Here is a 27,755-nt window from a genome sequence, read left to right as displayed (position 1 = left end):
CAGTTTTTTTAGACTTGGGCCCATATTTATACTCGGTTTGGGCTGAATTAGCGTCATTTTTTTACACTAATTCAGCACAAACCTAACTCTATATTTATACTTTGGTGCTAGACATGTCTAGCGCCAAAGTTATGGAGTTCACGTCATTTTCTGGAGAGGAAAACCTACCTTGCGTTAATGAGATGCAAGGTAGACATTCCCCTCCAAAAAAGGACGATATGGCCTTTGCACCATATTTATCCCCCCTTGCTAAAATCCAGCACAGGGAGATGGGGGCCTTACAAAATGGTGCTAAGCTTGCACAATGCAGCACACACAAGTGCCACAGCGTAATTTCAAATGATTGTTTATGTGCAGGAAGGGACACCTTCCCGCACATAAACAATAATTTCTGGCATTTTGCTTTTTCTATGCGTGCGGCAGAATGCAGCATGCATGCCAAAAGCAAAAAACGAGGAGGAATAAAAGTATTTCTCCTCGTTGTGCCCTGCTAATGCCACCCATGGGGGTGGCGTTAGATTTTGGCGCTGCCTCAAGTTTATGAGTTTCATAAATCAGAGGCAGCATCAAAATGCAATGGGTGTTGCTGTGGCTTCGCGCCACAGGAGCGTCAAAAAAAGGGACGCTCCTGTGGTGCTAGGGGCCTATAAATACTGCCCTAAATTGGGCCCTAAAATACCTAATCTCTGTAAGGCACTGTGCATTGTGAATTGAAATGGCTTTTGGGAGATTCCTCAATAAAGAAGAGGCAGCATCCTATACCCTCATCATACCTCGCACCTATTTCTTAAATGAGAGAAAGAGTGACAGATGTGTCACTGTGTTCGCCACTATTCATGCAGAATAAAATACTGGTGCATACCCCTTGCATTGCAGTTGCAGTAACTCCTAAAACAGAACACTTATCTTGCTGTGAATAATGATCGTTGACTGATACTCTTGCTACTTTGGAGCAGTATTGATATCTCATGGGCGCACAAGTGCTTGATAGAAGTTCCATTACATTAGCTTGTACTGCAGTACATTAGGAAAAGGAATGATTGAATAATATTTACATTGTTGGTGCATGCAGTTATGCTTACATGCTTTCTACAGACCTATAGACATACATGTTGGCATTTGCAGGCTGATGATGGCTTTTGAAAGATGCCTCTGGAAGCTACTGAGCGAATACATGCACAGAGCGCCCAGCATAGTACGTGCTCCTTTCTGTTTCCCAAACGTTTTATATTAAGGTCAATATTTAAAGCATTGTCTGTTTATCAGGGCACCGTTTTTGACACTGAGCATTTGTTTTATTACTTGCAGTAGTCTCATATTTTGAGTTATCTTTCACATTCTACAATTTCAATGAGCAATTTAGATGGGGGTAGCTTTTTAATTTATTTTGAACACTACACCCACAAGTAATGTGTAGAGACATCCTTCTTTTGGTATGAAATACATTATTTGGAGTATGATATTTCTACACAGTATATTTATATTGAACAGATTTCAGTGACGTAGTATTATGAAGGTGTCACCACTGTGAAACTTTCCGAGTAATGTTTTTCATTATTTACATTTTAATGGTTATTAGCGGTGTTTTCATACAGTCCCAAAAAAGTTTACTTAGGCGTACATATTTGCAAAATTAAGGTTTCACGCATTTGGAAGTATGCTACTTTACTTTAAAGATAAATGGGGGAGAGGGTTAGCCTGTGTTTTGTTTTTTACCTTTGAAAAAAGTGAGATGGTTTGTTTCCTGGTATTTCAAGTGTCTCTTCTTGAATCAACACATTTCAACCATCAATAATATCACTTTGGTGTTCTTCTTCGGGAGAGGGGCTGTGGAGTGACCTTTCAGAGATTATATGATATGTATCAGTGATCTGTGATGTGTCTCTATCAAAGATTCACACGTAATGTGCTACAAAAAAGGTCTACTGCAAATACAGTATGCGTGTGAGTATTGCAACATCTGTAAATAACAGCAGATTGGCATACCTGTTTAACTTGAATCATTCAAGCCTTTGGAGGATTTGTGAATACAACTTCTCAGTTTTGACACGGAGGATGAAGCAACAAGTCACATTGTGTACTGCTCTCCTTCATAACAAATTAAACAAGTAAAGCAGACAATAACACCCAAATATCTGATGATATTGGCATGTCATAACCAACAAATCGATCACACAAAGATGGTGATTGCACTGTGATATTGTTGCAGGAGAACATCAGTGAATTGCCAAAGGAGTAAATTAACACTCCAGTGCTGTCAGGACATATGAAGATCAACATCTATGTCATATACATGAAAAGTTGGTACTCCAAACCTGATAATACCGGGTTGTCTACAAAAGCAAAAGAATATATCACAGATTTTGACAACACAGCAAGTGAATTTCAGACACAATATTACGTGACCGAGGAGGTAAGGAACAACAATTTACTCATGACTGGAATATAACATACTTTGAGGGACATAAATGAAGACCCAGATGGACAATCTAGCACTGAATGCCATTAAAAATCCTTTGTGTAAATGTTTGCTGGGATGGAAAAATTTGTGGGCAAAATATGAGATGATGTGAGATGCAGATAACCACCTGTTTACTGACATCAAAAATTCTTGTGCAACACTGAGTATGAAGGTCTGCAATATGGTACATGCAATAAATATTATTATTTTAGCAACACAAAAGAATGATGGACAGAGTGTTGAAACTTTTCAAATACTCACCTGCAGTCACAAATCTGGATTTAATCCATCGCTCTTTTGTTCACCATGCCACTCCAGTTTGGACCAAGCCATATGCAAATCAGTCATGACCCTGTTCTCCTTGGGAACAGTCCAGTCCGAACTGCCAGGCCAGGTCCACCCTGGACCAGAAACAAGCATTGTGGGACTGGTTTCAGGGTATCACCCTTCATCCGCAAGGCTAGCTTGAATCCAACACACAGTGAGCAAGGGATCCACGTCTGGGCATACCCTTCCTACTTAGGGCAACTTTAGCAACACAAAAGGATGATGACGGAGTGTTGAAACTTTTCAAACACTCTCCCCAAGTCAAAGATCTAGGTTTAATCCATCATTCTTTTGCTCACCCTTGCTTACTGCACCACTGGATACAAGCTAGCCTGCCTGTTGAAAGGTGATACCCTGGAACCGGTTCCAGGATGCTTGAATTCTGTCCACAGAGGACCAGGCTTGGCAGTTCGGGCTGGACTGCTCCCAGGGGGAACAGGGTCAAGACTGATTTGCATATAGCTGGTCGAAACTGGGGAGACATGGCAAGCAAAATAACGATTGATTAAACCCAGATCTGTGACTGGGGGTGAGTGTTTGAAAAGTTTCAACACTCCATCCATCATTTTATTTTGTGACATTGACATGCAATAGATAACCTGGCCTAGTCAAACCTAATCATCAGTGCCTAAATATCCAGGTTAGAATGAGGCATAGCCATGGCGCTGCACCAAATTACTGAGGAGTTGAGAGTTATACAACCATTCACCCCAATGGGTTTCAGGGCAGAAGTAAAACAACAATCACCATCTGAATCAGAATCACCAACATGAGAGCAGAGCAGTGATTAATGGTAAGCAGCTCCATAGCACAGGGTAAGCAGAAAATAAAGTCACAGTTATCTGTAACAAAGGATATACAGCGTATGTGATTTTAGTTTCCTTCAGAAAAGCATTTATAAGTTTGTTTACTATTAAGCCGTTCCGTGATGATAGTGATATCATTCCCTTGCCTAACCATTTATTGATACATCTATGCCAGTTTATCAACATCAGCATGTATGTTTGACTCATCTTTAAAACGGGATTCCTTATATATCCTTTTTGTTTACTTATGGACATATCCATGTTTCCCAGCATGAGCTTAGAGATATTGCTCTGCAGCAGATATACAGGATCTCCCGCTGCTAAGACTAAAATGTAAACAAGTTCATGTTGTGTCTCATTTGTTACTCAAGTAAGTCTATGTCATTGCTATGGTATACGCTGCTGTCATCATTGTGACATTGCACATCTTTCTGTGTGTATTCTCCTAGGCGCAGTTAACTTCCTATCACTATGCCAAAACACTTATGCCAAAATAATTTGTCATCTCCTGGGACTCCATGGTACATACCTATTGTCTCTAGAGCTGGTGTTATTTGCTCAAGGAGTCTTTGTGTGATAGAGCTGCTTAACATATACTTTTGTTTGATCTCCTTCTCAGCTTGGCCAGAGGGAAAGACCATCACTTTCTACATTCTTTCCCTAGTCAGTCTTCTGATGTAAGTTGTTGCTAGTTGATGAAGTGTGTGCCTTGGTAGTGGTTTTACTAGTTCAATTGTGATTTCTCTTAGAGGAGGGTGTTTCAAGGTAACTTTTATAAGCCCCTGGTTGTAATACATTGCAGCTATTTTCACTTGATGCAAGGGTTTTGGTACTGTCTGTGCCAGTGAATGAGATTCATAAATATCTTGGACTCATATGCGCTATAATTAGGAATAGCGATTTCCTAATTGCGATTATGTCCAAATCACAATTAGGATATCACTATTCCTAAAGCAGGAAACTTTTTATTTTAAAATACCAATTCCTAGTGGGTCCCAAATTGACCTACCTCATGAATATGAATGAGATATGTTGCAATTTGCGAACCACTAGGAGCTGCTGCATCATAGGGATGGTGGCGTGCTTAGGTGGAAAGGCCACCATTTATATGATTTCATTGTAATAAGGCAATTTTTTTAATGCAGCCCATTTCCCTTAAAGGAAAAGGCACTGCGTTTAAAAAGAAAACTTTCCTTCTTTTCTTTTTTTTCCTTTTTTTTTCTTTTTTTTTTAAGAAGACACAGTGGGACGTGGACCACTGCCTCTTCTTTAACAAACTTTTTTTGTACATTCATAGATGATAACGGGTCCCCAAAGGAAACCCTTCCTATTTGCGAATGGGTTACCACTACAAGTTTGTAGTCAGTAAAAGATGAATGATTTGCAACCGGAATTCAGTCATAAAGCATTATTGCATACCATTCCTATTTTTTATTTGGAAGTGACGCTCCTCCTGAATACCGAATAGGTATTTGGTCCTAAAAAAAATTGCAAATTGGTTTTATGTACCAAATCACAATTTGATGTTTGTACATATAGAAAAGCTTTTTTGCAGTCGCAAACGGCCTGATTCCAAGAATCAGGGGCCACATGTTGCAAGCACTTTTGCCCATTCTGTGTTTATGGGAAAATGTGTTCGTACATATGGCCCCAGGTCACTTGAAATCTCAAAAAATCTTTGCACTTCTGGCCACTTGTTAGGTGATGTTGATAAGACTTTAAGTTGTACATTTACTTTTATTACCCACTTGGCATACAGTATTAGGAATTTAGCACAACGTAAGTCAATGTCGTTTGGTGCAGTGCAAAGTTTACATTTCCAGGCACATCAACTAATTTGCATATGTGTGCCCCCTTACAATACCATTATCTGCTCCGAAAATCTGGGTCGAACTATGAGCTGTGTGTTTTTATCGTGTTTCTAGATGATGGTTTCTTCTATCTTTTTTCAATATTGCAAGTTTTCATTATTTGTTTTTCTATCATTTTAAATTGTTTTATGTTGTATTTATGTTTTTACAAACTACCTTTTTCTACCAGAGAACTTTGACTCCTCCTTGGCATGCTGACCACTAGATTTACCAATCAGCACATGTATAACTGAAGAATGAATTTAACTTAACATGAGCCTAAACGGGAAAAGTGTGTTTTGGAATTTAGTTGATATTGTAGTGATGTATTGGTCTACTGGATCTGGGCTGGTTTTCATTTTATTTATTTTCCTTTTAGTTTTTATTGAGCGCCAGAACTTGATTATCTGCTGTGTGTCGTATTTAATACATTGTTTTATTTTGTTAGGTAAGCCTTTTTGGTCAGGTTGTGTATGTCTTTATCATTTCAGTTTTCTAAAGAGATTTGGGGCCAGATGTATCAAGGTTTTTTGCATTCGCAAATGGTGCGAATGCCCGTTTGCGAATGCAAAAAGCCAGTTCAGAATGTGTGAAAGACATTCTGAAAGCAATATTAAGGAATTGCAAAAATAGCGATTCCTTAAAATTGCGACCCTGTTTAGAGAGTCGCAAATTGCGACTCTCTAATTAAGAAATCGCAAATAAGGATTCCTTATTTGCGATTTCTTAGCACATGTATGAAGCCATTCCTAAATGCGATTTGGGCATATAGGAATCGCTATTAACCACCAGGTTGAACCTGGTGGTAACCATGTGCAAAATTAAAAAATGCATTTAAAATGCATTTTTAAAATGTACATGTAAAGCACACCTGCCCTTTTGGCATGTGTGCACCTTACATGTCCCCCCAAAAATGTTTGGGGTACAGCAGAGGGGGCCTTAGGCCCCCAGCACCCTGGGGTTTTGCATTTCCAAAATTGCGATTTCTGGTTAAGAAATCGCAATTTTGGAAATGGAAGAAATTCGCAGATATGGGCCAACAGGCCTATAGGCACGAATGGGGACAGATTCTCTATTTGCGATTCGTTAATAGCATTTGCGTTTTTTTAAGAAATCGCTATTACTGTATCGCAAAAATCATACATACCTTTTTGCATTTCTGAGATAGCGATTTCTTAAAAATCGCTATTTGAGAATCGCAAATGGATTGTATGATACATCTGGCCCTTGGTGACTATTCTCTTTCTATGTTTCTTTTCTGACTTTTAGGTTGCTTTTCTCTTATGTGTCTCTGACAACAGTGATGATAATGGCCTTGTTCAATTTAATCACTGGGGTCCAACGCAATGCTATATGGGCTCATTATTTACTATTACTAGTATTCAGTAGTTTTGACACTCTTCTCTACTCTTGAATTCAATACTTATGGAAGACAATATATTGTTGCAGTCTATTAAGTGTGCAAAAAAAGCTTTTCTGAACTGCGTAATAGATCTCAGCACCTTATATTTTTCACTGATTCGTACTGCACCATCGCACTTAATCCACTTATTAAGTGTTGTTACATTGCTTCGATTGCCATTTTTGTTTTTATAAATTTTGGATAAACGAGATACATTTTATACAAGCCTTTGATGTGTTTATTTGTTTATTAATTTGCTAATGCTTACCTATTTGCGTACCGTTTTTCCCCTTTCACTGAGAGAACCAATTGTTTGTTGTATTAGAACTACCCTGATTCTTAGCGATATAGGTTTTACCTTGTAAAGGAGAAAGGTACAACGTATAAAGAAAATGCATTTATGGTTGCATTGCAAGTATCACTAATGATGAAATATATACTTTACAGAGCTTTCTCTGTCTTACGATGTATAGGCTGTCCTGCTGTATCCTTGTTCCTTGTGCTCATAAATATTGTTCGTGGTTCGCAGCATCTATTTTGCGAAACAGACTATAAATATGCGGCTGCAGCAGTTTGTGCATAACAATAGAGGTAATGATGGCTGTATGAGCCGTTAACCAACAATTAAACAGTAATTAATAAAACCTTGCGCAGTGAATATGAGATGCAGAATGCAGCAATTAATGTTAAGGGTTATGATGGTCATTTGTCATAAAATAACTATTTAATAAAACTCGCCGAGTGTTCTTGACACCTAGACTGTAGCTCTGTCCTACATCTGAAATCGCTAGATTTCTAGCCTATTGCTATGTAGTTTTATGGGAAAATATTGCACATTCTCTCCAAAAACGGATTGATTTACTTGTCCTAAGCAAGGAATCTGTACTGTATTTTCGAAAAAACAAATTTTTTATATAATCTCTTTCAGACATATGTAAATACTTATATCAACTAACATCACTACCATCACTACCAACCTAACTGTTCCATGCACCCATCTACGCTTGATCACCACCTTTTCACCTATTCGACATATATTCCACAATTGAGACCAACTGCTCCACTGTACCAGTTCAATTTCACCTTTCTTTTGTAAATACTAGACTAGCATAGACACCACTCCAGCAATGCGAGGAGGCCCCCGTACAGAAAATCCATGCATCAATTTAAGCCTGCTCCGAGCTTCTGATGCAGTGAAGTTGCAGAATGACGCAGTGAAATGTTGTAAATTTCACTGTGTCAGTCCTGCATGGCTCTTCCTGTGGGAACACCTTCCTTACATACATTATACCTGGCACAGGTATAATGTGATGCAAGGATTTACAAACAGACTCATTGGGCCCAATGCATCAGTTTGTAAATCTGGAGCAGTGTAAAGCACTGCTAGCACCACTGCTGCGTCAATAAAAATATGCAACAGTGGCACAAAGGTCTTGTAAATGAGGCTGTTAGGCTCATAGATAAACACACATAGGGGCATAATTATACTCCGTTTGCGCCGGAATTGTGTATTTTTTTTTTACGCAATTCCGACGCAAAACTAACTCCATATTTATACTTTGGCGTTAGACGCATCTAGCGCCAAAGTCCATGGAGTTTGTGTCATTTTTTAGCGTGGACACCTACTTTGCGTTAATGAGATGCAAGGTAGGCGTTCCCATCTATAAAATTGACTCCGAGACATGTGCGCCGTATTTACACTCCCGGGCAAAATTCACGCCCGGGAGTGGGCGGGTCAAAAAAAATGACGTACGGCCGCTTTTGCGCCGTTTTTTTGCACCTGGAAAAGGCAGGCGTTAAGGGACCTGTGGGCTCTGAAGGAGCCCAGAGGTGCCCTCCCATGCCCCCAGGGACACCCCCTGTCACCCTTGCCCACCCCAGGAGGACACCCAAGGCTGGAGGGACCCATCCCAGGGACATTAAGGTAAGTTCAGGTAAGTCATTTTTTTTTTTTTGTGGCATAGGGGGGCCTGATTTGTGCCCCCCTACATGCCACTATGCCCAATGACCATGCCCAGGGGACAGAAGTCCCCTGGGCATGGCCATTGGGCAAGGGGGCATGACTCCTGTCTTTGCTAAGACAGAAGTCATTTCTATGGGGGTTGGGAGTCGAAAAAAATGGAGCAAATCGGGTTGAGGCTAAAAATTTGCCTCAGCCTGACTTGCCCCATTTTTTGACACCCAAGCTCCATATCCCCCTACGCCGGCGCTGCCTGGTGTACGTCGTTTTTTTCCACGCACACCAGGCAGCGCCGGCGGCTTACGCCGGCTAACGTCATTGATTAAATACGGCACCCGCATGGCGCTTCAGAATGGCGTTAGCCGGCGCTAATTTTTTTGACGCAAAATTGCGTTAACGCAGTTTTGCGTCAAAAAGTATAAATATGGCCCATACATTCTTTCTCTCTTTCGCCCTCTTTCTCTCTCACACACACACATCCACAAACACACACACACATACACACACACACTTTGGATTGCAGCCTACCTGCAGACCACCATTTGTTGCCCTAACATTATACCCATAGGATCTCAAGAGGGTTGCAAACAAAGGTCTTGTAAATGAGGCCCTGAGGCTCATAGATAAACACACACACACTTTCTCTCTTTCTCCATCTTTCTCTCTCACACACACACATATCAACAAACACACACACATGAACACACATACTTTAGATTGCAGCTTACCTGCAGACCACCATTTGTTGCCGTAACATTATACCCATAGGATCTCAAGAGGGTTGCAAACATGCCTTTCTAAGTACCTTCATCTGTGACTTTTACGAGTTGCATTCAACTTATAACTCAATTACTACATAAAAAGTAAACTATTAATTTTGTAAATAAAGGTTCAAGAAAGGAACGCCATAGTTTTAAAATTGAATCTGCTCAACAAATCCTTGAAGGAGAACTCACGACTGCCCTGGAACTCATTCTTCAAATTCTATTAAGTTTGACAAAATAATTGGCTTCATATCCTCTGTAACATTTGGGGGCATATTTATACTCCGTTTGCGCCGAATGTGCGTCAAAATTTTTGACGCACATTCAGCGCAAACGTTGCCCCATATTTAAACCTTGACGCCCGAGCCGGCGCAAAAGGAAAATGGCGCTATGTGCGTGAGTTTCTGGAAGCGGCACCCCGCCCTGCGTTAATGACATGCAGGGTAGGCGATCTCGTCCAAAAAACCACGCACACAGCGGTGCGTCGTATTTATGCTTCCGGGCAAAAATGTCTCCCGGACGGTAGGCGGAGCTAAAAAATGACGCAAAGCACGAATAGCGTCAAATTTTAACGCCGGGGTCAGGGCAGGCGTTAAAATGGGGCAAACACACCTGAACTTAATCAGAACACACAGAACAAACAACAGAGCAGCAGAGCAGCAGAGTAGCAAGAGGGAGACATGGAGGTGATTTTTCTTCAGCGTGCACGTAGACGCAGAGCCCTGCAGCAACAACAGCAGCTACAACAACAACAGCAGGGACCCCAAAGACAGCGCAGAAGGCAGGAGAGGATATTCCGCCCAAGAACAACCCTGCATGGCCTCAGGGAACGGGACATCATCCAGAGGTACCGGTTGAACTGGCAGGCCATTCAGCAGCTGCTGAGAAATATTGAACAGCAGTTGGCCCCCACTTTAGTGACTCCCCGCACTATCCCAACAGAAACAAAGCTGCTTGCCGTACTTCACCTGCTGGCAAGTGGCTCGTTTCAGGCAACTGGTGGCCTGGTTGGTGGAATATCACAACCATCATTCTCCGCATTCCTGCCTAAAATACTGGATGCCAAAACAACAAGTGATGGACGGAATGCTGAACATTGTCAAACATTCACCCCCAGTACAGTGATCTGGGCCTAAATCCATCGTTTTTTTGCTGCCCATGCCATTCCAGTTTGGACCCAGCCATATGCAAATCAGTCTTGACCCTGTTCCCCATGGGAACAGTCCAGCCCGAACTGCTAGGCCAGGACTTCCCTGGACTGGAAACAAGCATCCTGGGACCGGTTTCGGGGTTTCACCCCTCATCAGCCAGGCTAGCTTGAATCCAGTGGCATGGGAAGCACGGGACCCACGTCTGGGCATACCCTTCCCACTTAGGGCGACAAAGCAAAAACAACAAGTGATGGACGGAATGCTGAACATTGTCAAACATTCACCCCCAGTACAGTGATCTGGGCCTAAATCCATCGTTTTTTTGCTGCCCATGCCATTCCAGTTTGGACCCAGCCATATGCAAACCCCGAAACCGGTCCCAGGATGCTTGTTTCCGGTCCAGTGAGGACCTGGCTTGGCAGTTCGGGCTGGACTGTTCCCATGAGGAACAGGGTCAAGACTGATTTGCATATGGCTGGGTCCAAACTGGGGTGGCATGGTGAGCAAAAGAACGATGGATTAAACCCAGATCTGTGACTGGGGGTGAGTGTTTGACAATGTTCAGCATTCCGTCCATCACTTGTTGTTTTTGCTTTGTCGCCCTAAGTGGGAAGGGTATGCCCAGACGTGGGTCCCGTGCTTCCCCATGCCACTGGATTCAAGCTAGCCTGGCTGATGAGGGGTGAAACCCCGAAACCGGTCCCAGGATGCTTGTTTCCGGTCCAGTGAGGACCTGGCTTGGCAGTTCGGGCTGGACTGTTCCCATGAGGAACAGGGTCAAGACTGATTTGCATATGGCTGGGTCCAAACTGGGGTGGCATGGTGAGCAAAAGAACGATGGATTAAACCCAGATCTGTGACTGGGGGTGAGTGTTTGACAATGTTCAGCATTCCGTCCATCACTTGTTGTTAAAGTACTGGATGCCATCATTCGCCTGACACCCCGCCACATCTGCTTCCCTAACACCCTGCAGAAGCAGCAGGAAACTAAACATGGGTTCTACGCCATCAGTGGCTTCCCGCACGTCCTTGTGCAATCGACTGCACACACGTACGCCTTGTGCCACCTGCTGAGACTGAACACCTCTACCGCAACAGGAAGCACACACATTCAATCAACGTGCAGGCCATAGTCGATCACCAAGGACTGATCAGCAACATTGTGGCTAAATATCCTGGGAGTGTACATGACGCATTCATCTTCCGTCACTCCACCATCAACCAACACTTCCAGGATGGACGGTATGGAAATGGACTACTCGTTGGTAAGGACAAAAAACAAACTGATATACACTCTGCACAGAAAAGCTCTAGGACAAACAACACATACACCACAATAGCAACACCTAACCAGGAACACACTGAGGTACTCACATCACTAGCCATGTTTCAGAAGTCACCATTGAACCTGTCACACATTGGAATTTACTCTACAGCTTAATGTGAAGACATTAATGACTGTGGTTGCCTAAATGTCACCTTGCAAATTGGAAGTCTCACAATAACCTGTACACTAATACATTGCATAGGTTTTAAGGTATGGGATGGCCTGGGTACTTTCACATGAACGTTTCAACCACACTTTCATGTTTCAACTCTGCATGGAACTATCATCTCACCCCCAGTGAGGACACACGGACACCTGTATCACAAGTCACAATGCTAGGGAGGGCACACTGTACTGGAAAACCAAATACATCCTGCTGACAAACGGTTAGCCAACAAACACTTGCTCAGCCAAGGAAAAAAACTCAATGCAAAAGTTTTCACCAACAACCATAGGTTGTCACATTAGTACACAAAAGAGTCACAGACAACACAAGACAACTACTGCCATCAAAGATCTGTACAACAGTGCCTCCTACATCTAATTGATCCCATTCTGTGTTTTTCTTTCAGCTGATCAGGGGTATGGCATCCAGCCTTGGATAATGACACCATTTGGGAACCCCACTACTGCTGCAGAGCGGGCATACAATGACGCACACAAGAGGACAATCAGCATTGTGGAGCGGACCTTTGGGATCCTAAAGTCAAGGTTCCGCTGCCTTGACATCACTGGCGGTAGCCTACTCTATTCCCCAGAGATGGTCTGTAAGATCATACTCACTTGTGCCATATTGCACAATATATGTGTAAAAAGGAACATTCCCCTCCTTGAACTGGACCCAGACATGCCTGAGGATGACGAAGAGGAGGATGCTGGCCTGCAACAGGAGGGGGAACAACCTAACACGGCAGCAGGAGTGCGTAGGCGCCAACAGCTTGTCAATAATTTTTTTTCTTAATGTATCATAATAACTTGTATTCCACAATTGTAAATAAACACAGATAACAAACACCACATCATGCTTTGGCCTATGCATTTCTGACCACCTTTAGTTTGAAATTGCTGAAGAAGAATGTCGTCTCATTGAGCAAGAATGCTATAACAATCATCACAACAAAAATAAACATCACAAATGTATGCACAGAGGATAGGATGTGACATGATACATTACCTTACACAGAGGCCAACAGGAGTACAAATGTGGCAATTACACATGCCTGATCCAAACACCTGAGACAGTCTCTCACCCAGCCCAAAAATGTAGATCATTTGAAAGTCTCATCACACGTGTTCAGAGACAGGGTGGGACCATCCATGTGTACGTGACCATGTCATCAATGGCTTCTCTCAAGTGTGTGATATGAGCAATACCCAATTGGAACAACATTAGCTGCCACTAACTCAGGAGGAGACCTTGAAGTCACAGTGACAACATACACCCAGACAGGTGATAGTGGATCCACATTCCCACACACATGTACACATATGTCATACAATCAACCTAATATTTGAAAGTAGACCATCACAGTTGTGTCCCAGTTTGAACCTAGCAGGAAGAATGTAACATGCCACTAAACCAGGTAATGCAGAAAGGGACACAGACAACAACTAAATAATTTTCATCAGCACATGAGGAACGCTGAGAGTCTTGCAAACATAGTCATTGGAAAATGGTATGCAAGTTTGCTCCAAATCATCAATACTGCAAACGTCAAATGGGCTAATGAGATGAATGAATGGTCAACAGTCATTCATACCATATGGCCTTACATTAGCCTGCTGCTGCAGGTTTGCCATAATATAATAAATAAAAGCCATGGATACAGTAGCTATTCTGGATGGGCAAATCCTAGGGTGCTGGGGGCCTAAGTCCACCTCTACCGCCCCCCAAACATACAAGAATCTTGTACTTGTGAACTAAACACATCCATAAGGCACATGTGTGGGCTACATGTCAAAAGTCAAACACAAATCAGAAACACAAATTCATAATGGGACATGGTTAGCCCCATAAAAACTGTAAGTGACCATTGCACTCCCTGTTAGGACTATAGATAAAAGCATCACCATCATAATTGTGGACACAGTTTGGAGAAGGAATACATCATGGTATCCCATCCATCATTTCAAATTAGCCATCAGCAATTAACCAAAATGTGGCCAAATATGGTTAATACAGTATGTAACGTATCCTAAATATTACAGTGTGAATGCCTTCTATACATACAACAACGGACATGTGTCATATCCAACCACAAATGTGTATCACATAGCACCATTTGACCATGACAAATCACCTTCCCCAAGTTAAAAACATGAAGACATAATAAAAAAAATTGCGCACAATTCTACGCATACAGCATGGGCGTCATAATTTGTTCACGTACATGAGTGCACAGAATGCAGAGTCAAATATAAATGTATCCAAAAGTTTCGCATATTTAGCCATCAAAATATAATTTACATCATATATTTTTTTGACTCAGCATCATGTGCACTCCTGTACGTGGAAAAAATATGACGCCCATGATGTATGCGTGGTAAATTTGACGCAACATGGACAATATGTTGGACATCTCATGTACATTAAAACATTATTAATATTCATATAATATTTTTTGACTCAGCATCATGTGCACTCCTGTACGTGGAAAAAATATGACGCCCATGATGTATGCGTGGTAAATTTGACGCAACATGGACAATATGTTGGACATCTCATGTACATTAAAAAATTATTAATATTCATATCATATTTTTTGACTCCGCATCATGTGCAAAGTTATGCATAAAAAAAAAATGACGCACAATTGTGTTTGCGTGAAAATATGACGCATAACGGGAAAATAAAAACGGCGGCCATTTTCTGCAGGAAGTGATGTAATAGGATATCCTGTTTACAAAATCTGTACTGGGAGTTAAATTTCACTTTCACTTTGCAGTCTCAGATTTATCTAGACTGTGTGGTTGTGTGAAAGGTGTTGTCCTGTTTTTTACTGCTTTTGTGTCCTGTGTACCTTGTATTTTGACTTTTTGTGATTCTATTCTTGTTGCATAACATTGTCTCAGTCTGTTTAGTCTAGTTTTGTCTATTACTGTTTTTGTTTGTATTGTCTGTGGGAGTCTGTTGTGGGTAGCATAGTTTTTGGGGTTAGTTGGGCTATTTTTCTCCTTTTTCTTTTTCCTTCACACCTCTACCTTTCCCCATTTCCCACTTTTACTTTCTTATTTCATTTGTCTATTTTTCTTGCTGTCAATATGTCAGTTAGGCCTCGCCTGTCCAGGATGGGTGTGGATGAATTGGGGGGATTCCTATGGCTAGTTTGCCATTTCCTCCCACTGATGCTGGAGGCTGAGGGCCGTGTGATACAGGGGTATCACACGGAGGCAAGGAAAATCCGGTGGGGGAAGGTGCGCCATCACCTGGTCCGGGTCTACGGGAGCATGCGCAATGTCCATCAATTGAAGCACCGCTGGGCAGATCTGATAACCAGGGAACAGGACCTGCTGGACCACCTGGGAATCAGGATTGGTGGCCATGTTGGTGAGTACAAATCAAATACATGTGAATAATAGAAATCTGTGTGGGAACATGTGATGATTGTTACCCAATCTGCTAGATAAGTAGCTGACTGTGTGTAATGGTAGGGAAACCTAGGCCCATGTTTATACATTTATATCCCCATTTTTTCACCACATTTTCACGCAAAAACAGCAGCAACTTACAACATATATCTGTATTTTGCAAGTTTGCCCCGTCTCTGCGTGACAAGATGATTGAAATGCTGCGCTACAAAGGTATACATATGTGCCCTAATGTGTATTTGTTGCACAATGTGTATGAAGACCAATGCTAGCAGTCAGATGGCTCATTTTTTCTACACATAACAGATGCCTGTAGCTGTATGTAATGTAGTGTTGCATTTGTGTCAGACAAGCAACACGTTAACGGCTCTAGTTGTACTCTACAGGTCATATTGGCCAGTGAGTAAGTCATGTAGAAACAACATACCTACATATGTAGACGCCATAGCTAGACAGAAAATTAGAAACCCATGATGATGCTATACATGTGTGTTGCCTTTACGTCACATGAAGTTAGATATGTTGTCCACAGATATGTCACATGTGTGTGTGGTTGCTGTGTGTTGAACATGTCCACCTAGCCTGTTTGATTGTGAGTGGTCATGCAGTCCTCATGGAACCAGTTTTTGGATGTCTCTCTGGGATGCACATGCTGAGATGTATGGATAACATTATTGTTGGGGCATACTAATGGAGGGTTAACATGGACGACACCTGACTGTCCTGGCCACTGCATGTGTGTAGTAGGGTGTGTAACTGTAGCAGGAGACTCATCCAATGTTAATGTTGAATACAAAGTCATCCATGCAGTATGAGCATGTGGGAAAGTGTATCATTACCATGTCATATTCACACAGTGTCATTGTAACTGAAATTATTTGTCAGTTCACCCAGTCTGAGTATATTCTTCCTTTGATGCTTTACAGGTGGACCAGCCCCGTACACCGTGGGAGAGGTGGCACATTTTGAGGACCCCGATACCTACAGTGAGTGTCGCCTGAGTGCTACTTTCATTGTTTGGTAATGATGCATGATGGACTACTGTGTGTTCAAGAGAATTCATGATTTGATGCATTGGCATTGTTGTTTTAGTGTGATATCAAATAGGACATCTGTTTCTGTAAAGAAATACCTAGCCATCTCTCAGATTTAGGGGCTGTAGGTCATTCCAGTTGGGCTGCAATGGGGAATGGGATGAGTCATTTGGAATACACTGGTCAATGTAAGACTTGGTTGGGGACTTGGCATGAACTGAGTCTGCATATCAGACTGACAGTCTCCCAAATAGCTTAGGCAAATGGATTTGATGACAAGTGCTTCTTCCTAGTTGAGGATGCACTGTGTACACTGTAGGTTGGATCTTCCGGGGGCATGTACTTCCACAAGGTGAACTAGAAGTGTGTGTGACTTGAGTGCAATGGCCTAGGTGTTCTGTCGAATCATGAGAATGGGTGTTCTAACTCCTCTGTGTGTGTTGTAAAACAGGCCTCATTGATAGTATGTCATGTTGGCCTAAGTCATATCATTTTGACATGTGTGGACCTTGGATGTGACAATGTTTGGCTGACTCCAACGTGTTGCTAGCCATTCATAGGTGTTGTGTGTGAAGGCACATACTTGTTGAACTTTCTATACACTCCTGGGTGTGCATTGAACATGGGATTGTTGGTTGTTCTTCCCACACCACCCTCAAAGACTGGCATGTTAATGTGAAACAGGGTACCTAGGACTGTAGCAACCAGTATGTCACACGTACTTGACACCTTTTGTGACTTGAGTTGGTACCTAGGGCCAGATGTAGCAAACTGTTTACAAGTTGCAAATGTCATAAATTTCTGTTTGTGAGTTGCAAACGTCTGTTTCCTATTACGAAATGTATTTGGTGATTATGAACATATTTGCAAAATGCTTTTCCAAATCCAAAATAGGAAGGGGTTTACCCGTCCTATTTGCAACTCACAGTGGTATGCAATTCCATTTGCAACCGAGTACGTGGTTGCAAAGTGAGTCGCAGTTATCATCCACTTGAAGTGGATGGTAACCCACTTGCTAACTGGAAGGGGTCCCCATAGGAACCCTTCACCTTTGTGAGTGGACCTAAATAATCCTGTACAAAACAGCCAGTGGTCCAAGGGACCACTAACTGCCCTGAAATAATCCAAGATTGAAGTTGTTGTAATTTATTTCTAAGTGCAGCTCATTTTCCTTTCAGGTAAACGGCCTACACTTGGGGAAAAATAACCTGCTTTATTTAAAAGCAGTCACGGCCATGGAGGTCTGCTGTTCCCAGCAGGCCTCCATCCCCAGTGTAGGAAAGTCCTCCTTTTTTGCCTGATCACCCCCACACTTTTTGGATAGGTACTGGTGGTTACTGACTCTTGGCTGTGCCCTGGGTACTGCTTACCAGTCCCAGGGCCAGTGCTCTGTGTAAAATGGATATGCAAATTAGGCTAATTATAATTGGCTAAGTTAACCTACCTATAAGTCCCTAGTATATGGTAGGGCATGTAGGTTAAGGGACCACAGCATAGGTGGTGCACACCTAGGTGCACTGCTGAAGTGCCCAGTGTCATTTTAAAAGCAAGCCTGCCTTGCTGGCTGCTTTTAAATTAAAGTTATATGCAAATTCGACTTTGGAATTAAAAGTACTTCCAAAGTCTTAAACTACCTTATTTTTACATATAAGTCACCCCTAAGATGTGCCCTATGTGCCCCTAGGGCTGGGTGCCATGTAACTATAAGCAGGGACTTTATAAAAATAGATTTATAAGCCCTGGTGAGGTAAAAACAGCCAAATTCGTTTTTCCCTCATTGAAGTAAATGGCCTTCATAGGCTAGAATGGGGAGACTTTATTTTAAATTTTAAAGTCTCCTTAAATGTTGCATACCAAGAATTTGGTATCAAATTAATTGTTGTAATAAATCCCACAACTTCCAGTTGTTGGATTTAATATAACTTGTCAGGTAAAAAGTTTAGACTTTACCTAAAAAGTTGCCAATTTCAGCTCTGCATTGTTTTTGCTGCTGTGCTCTGATTGGCCAGCCTGCAGCAGCTTTTGCCAAGCTGCCTTGATGAGGTGTGAAGTAGCCTGGCTTCACACAAAGGAATGTGCTTGGGGGAGAGAATCTCCCCTCAGCAGATGGTGAGGCAGGAAGGGGGAGGGCTGCCAAACTGGTCTTCAAAGGCAGAGAAGGACATCTGGAGCACCCAGCAACACCCCCACATCCTGCAACCCCAGACAACTAGGTGCCCCCTTGATTAGATTAGGAGAGGGCAGGAGAGGGGTGTGTTTATGATTTTTAGCCACACCAGTGGGTGGGCTTAGCCAGATGTAACCTCCAAAAATCAGATTCAGCCAGGTTGGATTTTTAGAGACTGTTACCTTTTGGGATGGATTTTTGCCACACTTCCCAGGAAGTGGTCATCACAGGGGGACGACCCTGTACCTGATTGGAGGACCAGGACCCCCCTGCTTTTCACCCAGGAGCAAGGATAAAACTGGCAGACCTGCCCCCACACCTCAGATCCCTGCCAGATTTCAAGAAGAAAAGAACTAAAGGAGAAGAAGGACTGCCCTGCTGGACCCCTGGCCTGCACCTGGAACCTGCACCCAGAAGGACTGCACCAGCTGCACACCTGGGCTTCACCACAAGAAGGACTTTGCCTGGCTTCAACTGGTTCAAGGAGGGACTCCCTGTTTGCTACAGGTGAAAAATTGCTATCCAGAGTCCCCCTGCACCAACTCCTGAAAAGTGACCAGCTGACCACTGTCCAGTGGCCAAAAAGGAGTTTGCGCCAGGTGCATTCTGGGAGTTGAAGTCCGCACCCCCCAAGGACCATCACAGAACTTCTGGACCCTTGGGGTGAGCTGTGGACCCCAAAAGAACCTTAAAAGAACATCTGGGTGAAGCCCCAGAAGTTTGGAAAAGATTTGAGAATTTTTGAAAAAAAGCTCCAGAGAGGGACCGACCCGCCGTGGAAATTCTAGCCGGCCTGCCTCAACCGCGACCCGGCCTGACTTGGTGGTTCGTCCCGGTAAAGAAAAACCTCCGAAAAAGAGACTAAGTCCGAACGTAAAAAGTTGACCGGGACCTCCCAGCCATCGTATCCGAGAAGGGCTCCACGGACGTCGGATCAAGATCCAGGTTTACCCCGGTCGAAGGATTTTCATCTCGAAAAAACGACTAAGTCCGAAGGTAAAAGTCTCCACCGAAGAAACCCACATCGCGTATCCGGACAAGGGCTCCAGGAGGTCGGATTCAACTGGCAGGTTCGTCCCGGTGAAGAAAAACTTCAAAATAAAGACTAAGTCAGAAGGTAACTTTTTAACCGAGGCCTCCCGCGACTTGTGGCCGAGCAGGGCTCCATCGCGGTCGGCCTGAAACTTTGACTTTGCCCCGGTCGAGGTGCAACCAGATGACCCGATTGGCACTTTTTGTTTCTAAGCTCTAGAAAAATAATAATTCTTTAAAAATTCATATCTCCGGTTCCCTTTATCCGATTTTATTCGTTTTTTTGTCATTTTAAAGATAAAAATATAAACTATTTTTATAAATTGGTTTTGGATTTTTAAACTGTTTCCTGTGTTTTATTTAATTACTGATTTGTGATATTTGAATGCTTTACACACTGTCTCCTAAGTTAAGCCTTGACGCTCGTTGCCAAGCTACCAAGGGTTGAGCTGGGATTAATTTACTGAGACCTAACTGTACCTAGGTAGAGGTTAGTGGCTTGTTGCTAGGTGTAGGTACCTACCTGCCCTTACCAATAACCCATTTTCCAACATTTTTGGTGGCAGCGGTGGGATCCTGTACTTGTGTTCAGTATCACGTTACAGTTTTGAGTAAAACAAATTAAAAATCCTTTAAATTGTCTTAGTGCAAAAATTATTTTTTTTAATTTTTAATTTTAATATTTTATTTATTAAGTTGGATTAATTTCAATTATTGAATTTTTGTAATTTTTCTAAATTCTTGTTTCCAATTTTTGCAAAAAGTTTTTGTTGACACAAAACTAGGGAACCATGGAGCTTGATCTGGCTAGCCTACCCACACTGACAGTAGTCCAGCTTAGGGGGTTGTGTATTGAAAGAGGGTTGCCTGCAACCACTGATCTCAGGAAGCAAATCCTGATTAAATCCCTGATAGCATGGGCTGAGGCCCAAGAGCTAGGCACAGAGGAAGCTCCAGAGGAGGAAGAAAAAGGAGAGGATGCTAACTCTAACCTCTCAGGGGAGGGAAGGCATCCGAGCCCAAGTGAGGATGAGGAAGAACAATACTCAGTAGATACAGTCACTAGGGGCAGACCCAAAGCTAGTGGTAGGAAGGGGGTCCTTTCAGGAGGAGAGAACCCATCCATCAGGGAAAGAGAGCTGGAGGCCCAGCTAGCATACATAGCTTTGGAAGCAGATAAGCTGGCCCTAGAAAAGAAAAAGTGGGCAAACAAAGAAAAAAGAGATGGTGGCAGCGATAAAGAAGCTGAGGTGTCCATGGGTGGGGTTTTTTCCCCCAGATTACCCAAAGGGGTGGTTCCTGCCTATGTAGAGGGGAATGACATAGATAAGTGGCTGGGGGCCTTTGAGAGGGCTCTCCAGATGAGGAGAGTCAAGCCTCAGTACTGGGGTTCACTTCTTTGGGAGTTAGTTCCCAACTCTGGGAGGGATAGGCTCCTAACCATGAGTGGGGAAGATGCAGACTCATACCCCAGTATGAAGAGTTGCTTGACTAAAAAGTTTGGTCTGACCCCAGAGCAGTATAGGCTCAAGTTTAGGGACACCCAAAAGACAAGCACCCAGTCCTGGGTGGACTTTGTGGACATTTCAGTAAAGGCATTGGAGGGCTGGATACAGGGCAACAGGGTAAGTACCTTTGAGGGGCTGTACAATTTGATTATGAGGGAGCACCTTCTAACTAATTGTGTCCAAGAGAAGCTCCGCCAGTATCTGGTTGACTCTAGGTTGACCAACACCAGAGAGCTGGGGGAGGCAGCAGATGACTGGTTAAGAACTAGGGTTAACCAGAAACCCCCAGGGGGTGATCAGAAAAAGGGAGGACATGGTTCTTCTCAGGGGAAGAACCAGGGGAAAGATGATAAAAAGCCCAAAGAGTCCTCACAAGAGTCCCCAAAAACTTCTCAGGGAGGGGGAGCCCCGAGCCAATTCACTTTTAAAGGGAAAGGGTATCAGGGAAAGAATTATGATCCTGCTAAAGCAGGAAGGTTTCAGGAGCTTGCTAAGGCCGGCAAGTGTTTTGATTGTCATCAACCTGGACATAAAAAAGGAGATGCTATCTGCTCCAAGAAGCCCCCCACTGGTGGGCAATCCCAGGGGATTGCTAGTGTAGGGTTGGGGGTGGAAGTTGGCCCAGGGGTGGAATCAGGGTACACAGAGGTCACCTTAGTATCCGTGGGTGGGGTGGACATTGCAACTATGGCCACCTTACCTCCCATCATGGAGAGGTATAGGCAGAGGCCTAAAGTCAATGGGACTGAAGTGGAAGCTCTGAGAGATACAGGAGCCAGTGTGACAATGGTCACAGAAAAGCTGGTTTCTCCAGAGCAGGTCTTACCTGGTGTCTTCCACCAGGTGACTTATGCAGATAGCAGAACCAAACTCCATCCCATGGCTATGGTGAGTGTGGAATGGGGAGGTGTGACTGGCCCTAAAAAGGTAGCTGTAGCTCCTGCCCTCCCAGTAGAGTGTCTGCTGGGAAATGATCTTGAAGCATCTGAATGGTCAGAAGTGGAGAGAAGGGTCCATGCACAGATGCTGGACCTCCCGGAATGGGTGTGTGCTGTGACCAGGTCACAGGCAGCACAACAAGGAAATGCTGTACACTTGGACCCTGGAACAAGGGGCCAAGCCTCCAAGAAAAAGAGAAAGGGCACTGGGTCTGGATTGCCAGCCCCAACAAGTACAGAGGGTCAGGAAGAATCCAACCCTGAGGGGGAGGATCTGAGCTCTGAGGGAGGGACACTTTCCCTGCAAACTATGCCTGATTTGGCAGAACTGCAAGGGGCAGGTGGGCCCACCAGAGAAGATTTGTGCCAGGGACAAAGAGAGTGTCCCACTCTTGAGGGCCTGAGGCAGACTGCTACCAGGCAAGAACAAGGGGATACCAGTGGGACCCACAAGGTTTACTGGGAGGATGGAGTTCTCTACACTTAGGCAAGGGCCCTCAAACCAGGGGCTACTAGGAGAGTAGTGGTCCCCCAGAAGTATAGAGAATTCCTCCTTACCTTAAGCCATGATATCCCCTTAGCTGGACATTTGGGACAGACAAAGACCTGGAACAGGCTGGTCAACCATTTTTATTGGCCCCAAATGTCAGAAAAAGTCAGGGAGTTTTGCAGCTCCTATGTCACCTGTCAAGCCAGTGGCAAGACAGGAGGCAAACCAAAGGCTCCCCTGATACCACTGCCAGTGGTTGGGACTCCCTTTGAGTGGGTGGGGATTGACATTGTTGGTCCCCTAGACCCACCAACTGCTTCAGGTAACAGGTACATTGTGGTGGTAGTGGACCATGCCACCAGGTACCCTGAGGCAATACCCCTCCGGACAGTCACTGCTCCCACAGTGGCTAGGGCCCTACTTGGTGTGTTCACGAGAGTGGGGTTCCCAAAGGAGGTGGTATCAGATAGGGGCACAAACTTTATGTCAGCCTATCTGAAAGCCATGTGGGATGAGTGTGGTGTTACTTATAAGTTCACCACCCCCTACCACCCACAGACCAATGGTCTGGTGGAAAGATTTAATAAGACCCTGAAGGGCATGATCATGGGTTTGTCTGACAAACTCAGGAGGAGATGGGATGTCCTCCTCCCTTGCCTGCTGTTTGCCTACAGAGAGGTGCCACAGAAGGGGGTTGGATTCAGCCCCTTTGAGTTACTGTTTGGGCACCCTGTAAGAGGCCCATTGTGCTTGGTGAGAGAGTCTTGGGAAAAGCCTCTCAAAGAATCCAAGGAGAATGTGCTAGATTATGTGCTAGGCCTGCGGTCACGCATGGCTGAGTATATGAAGAAGGCAAGCAGAAACCTGGAAGCCAGTCAGGAGCTCATGAAGCTCTGGCATGATCAAAAGGCTACCATGCCTGAGTATCACCCAGGACAGCTGGTGTGGGTTTTGGAGCCCATGGCTCCTAGGGCACTTCAGGCCAAATGGACTGGGCCCTACCCAATTCTAGAGAAAAAAGGTGAGGTCACCTACTTGGTGGACCTTGGCACCCCCAGGAATCCTCACAGGATTCTGCATGTAAACAGGATGAAACCCCACCAGGACAGGGCAGACATGACCATGCTAATGGTCACTGATGAAGGGAAGGAGGAGGAGGGTGAACCTCTGCCAGACCTCCTGTCCTCAAAGGCAAAAGATGGGTCAGTGGAGGGAGTGGCACTCTCTCCCAAATTGACAGATCAGCAACAAAAAGACTGTAAGCAAGTTTTGGGACAGTTTGCTAGTCTGTTCTCCCTGACCCCAGGACTCACCAATTGGTGTGTCCATGATGTTGACACTGGTGACAGCTTGCCTGTCAAGAACAAGCTGTACAGGCTGTCTGACCAGGTCAAGGCCAACATCAAAGCTGAAGTGGCTAAGATGTTGGACCTCAAGGTAATTGAGCCCTCTGATAGTCCTTGGTCCAGTCCAGTGGTACTGGTGCCCAAAGCTAATCCCCAAGGTGGGAAGAAAGAATTGAGATTCTGTGTGGACTACAGAGGTCTAAACGCAGTCACTAGGACTGATGCTCACCCCATACCTAGAGCTGATGAGCTCATTGACAGGTTGGGGGCTGCCAAATTCCTGAGCACATTTGATCTGACCTCAGGATATTGGCAGATTGCCTTAAGTCCAAGAGCTAAGGAGAGGTCAGCATTTTCCACACCAGAGGGCCACTTTCAGTTCAAGGTGATGCCCTTTGGCATGAAAAATGCTCCTGCCACCTTCCAACGGTTGGTGAACAGAGTCCTATCTGGGTTGGAATCTTTCAGTGCGGCTTATCTGGATGATATAGCTGTATTTAGTTCCACCTGGAGCGACCACCTGGTCCACCTGAAGGAAGTGCTTCAGGCCCTGCTTCAAGCAGGCCTGACTATCAAGGCAAGCAAGTGCCAGATAGGGCAAAGCTCTGTTGTGTACCTGGGCCACCTTGTTGGTGGAGGCCATGTACAACCTCTCCAGCCCAAGATCCAGACTATTCTGGATTGGGAGGCTCCAAAAACCCAGACTCAGGTCAGGGCCTTTCTTGGCCTGACCGGGTACTACAAGAGGTTTGTTCAGAATTTTGGGACCATAGTGGCCCCTCTGACTGAGCTTACCTCCAAGAAACAGCCCAAGAAGGTCATTTGGACCCCAGAGTGTCAGAAAGCTTTTGACACCCTAAAACAGGCTATGTGTTCAGCACCAGTGTTACTGGCCCCTGACTATAGCAAGGAGTTTGTAGTGCAAACAGATGCTTCAGAGGAAGGGATTGGGGCAGTGTTAGCACAAGTTAATGAAGAGGGCCATGATCACCCAGTTGCCTTCATCAGCAGGCGACTACTCCCCAGAGAGAAAAAATGGAGTGCCATTGAGAGGGAGGCCTTTGCTGTGGTCTGGTCCCTGAAGAAGTTGAGGCCTTACTTGTTTGGTACTCACTTCCGTGTACAAACTGACCACAGACCTCTCAGGTGGTTGATGCAGATGAGGGGGGAGAACCCAAAACTGTTAAGGTGGTCCATTTCCCTACAGGGGATGGACTTCACAGTGGAGCACAGACCTGGGACTGCTCATGCCAATGCAGATGGCCTTTCCAGGTTTTTCCACTTAGCTGATGAGGACTACCAGGGTGTAGGTTCGTACCCATCACCTTTCATCTGGGGGGGGCAGTGTAGGAAAGTCCTCCCTTTTTGCCTGATCACCCCTACACTTTTTGGATAGGTACTGGTGGTTACTGACTCTTGGCTGTGCCCTGGGTAATGCTTACCAGTCCCAGGGCCAGTGCTCTGTGTAAAATGGATATGCAAATTAGGCTAATTATAATTGGCTAAGTTAACCTACCTATAAGTCCCTAGTATATGGTAGGGCATGTAGGTTAAGGGACCACAGCATAGGTGGTGCACACCTAGGTGCACTGCTGAAGTGCCCAGTGTCATTTTAAAAGCAAGCCTGCCTTGCTGGCTGCTTTTAAATTAAAGTTATATGCAAATTCGACTTTGGAATTAAAAGTACTTCCAAAGTCTTAAACTACCTTATTTTTACATATAAGTCACCCCTAAGGTGTGCCCTATGTGCCCCTAGGGCTGGGTGCCATGTAACTATAAGCAGGGACTTTATAAAAATACATTTATAAGCCCTGATGAGGTAAAAACAGCCAAATTCGTTTTTCCCTCATTGAAGTAAATGGCCTTCATAGGCTAGAATGGGGAGACTTTATTTTAAATTTTAAAGTCTCCTTAAATGTTGCATTCCAAGAATTTGGTATCAAATTAATTGTTGTAATAAATCCCACAACTTCCAGTTGTTGGATTTAATATAACTTGTTCAGGTAAAAAGTTTAGACTTTACCTAAAAAGTTGCCAATTTCAGCTCTGCATTGTTTTTGCTGCTGTGCTCTGATTGGCCAGCCTGCAGCAGCTTTTGCCAGCTGCCTTGATGAGGTGTGAAGTGGCCTGGCTTCACACAAAGGAATGTGCTTGGGGGAGAGAATCTCCCCTCAGCAGATGGTGAGGCAGGAAGGGGGAGGGCTGCCAAACTGGTCTTCAAAGGCAGAGAAGGACATCTGGAGCACCCAGCAACACCCCCACATCCTGCAACCCCAGACAACTAGGTGCCCCCTTGATTAGATTAGGAGAGGGCAGGAGAGGGGTGTGTTTATGATTTTTAGCCACACCAGTGGGTGGGCTTAGCCAGATGTAACCTCCAAAAATCAGATTCAGCCAGGTTGGATTTTTAGAGACTGTTGCCTTTTGGGATGGATTTTTGCCACACTTCCCAGGAAGTGGTCATCACAGGGGGGCGACCCTGTACCTGATTGGAGGACCAGGACCCCCCTGCTTTTCACCCAGGAGCAAGGATAAAACTGGCAGACCTGCCCCCACACCTCAGATCCCTGCCACATTTCAAGAAGAAAAGAACTAAAGGAGAAGAAGGACTGCCCTGCTGGACCCCTGGCATGCACCTGGAACCTGCACCCAGAAGGACTGCACCAGCTGCACACTTGGGCTTCACCACAAGAAGGACTTTGCCTGGCTTCAACTGGTTCAAGGAGGGACTCCCTGTTTGCTACAGGTGAAAAATTGCTATCCAGAGTCCCCCTGCACCGACTCCTGAAAAGTGACCAGCTGACCACTGTCCAGTGGCCAAAAAGGAGTTTGCGCCAGGTGCATTCTGGGAGTTGAAGTCCGCACCCCCCAAGGACCATCACAGAACTTCTGGACCCTTGGGGTGAGCTGTGGACCCCAAAAGAACCTTAAATGAACATCTGGGTGAAGCCCCAGAAGTTTGGAAAAGATTTGAGATTTTTTTTTAAAAAGCTCCAGAGAGGGACCGAACCGCCGCGGAAATTCTAGCCGGCTTGCCTCAACCGCGACCCGGCCTGACTTGGTGGTTCGTCCCGGTAAAGAAAAACCTCCGAAAAAGAGACTAAGTCCGAAGGTAAAAAGTTGACCGGGACCTCCCAGCCATCGTATCCGAGAAGGGCTCCACGGACGTCGGATCAAGATCCAGGTTTACCCCGGTCGAAGGATTTTCATCTCGAAAAAACGACTAAGTCCGAAGGTAAAAGTCTCCACCGAGGAAACCCACATCGCGTATCCGGACAAGGGCTCCAGGAGGTCGGATTCAACTGGCAGGTTCATCCCGGTGAAGAAAAACTTCAAAATAAAGACTAAGTCAGAAGGTAACTTTTTAACCGAGGCCTCCCGCGACTTGTGGCCGAGCAGGGCTCCATCGCGGTCGGCCTGAAACTTTGACTTTGCCCCGGTCGAGGTGCAACCAGATGACCCGATTGGCGCTTTTTGTTTCTAAGCGCTAGAAAAATAATAATTCTTTAAAAATTCATATCTCCGGTTCCCTTTATCCGATTTTATTCGTTTTTTTGTCATTTTAAAGATAAAAATATAAACTATTTTTATAAATTGGTTTTGG

The sequence above is a fragment of the Pleurodeles waltl genome, chromosome 12 (assembly GCF_031143425.1).
Source record: "Pleurodeles waltl isolate 20211129_DDA chromosome 12, aPleWal1.hap1.20221129, whole genome shotgun sequence".
Classification (NCBI taxonomy): domain Eukaryota; kingdom Metazoa; phylum Chordata; class Amphibia; order Caudata; family Salamandridae; genus Pleurodeles; species Pleurodeles waltl.
The sequence above is the reverse complement of the archived record's forward strand: the minus strand, read 5'-3'. Positions refer to the sequence as shown.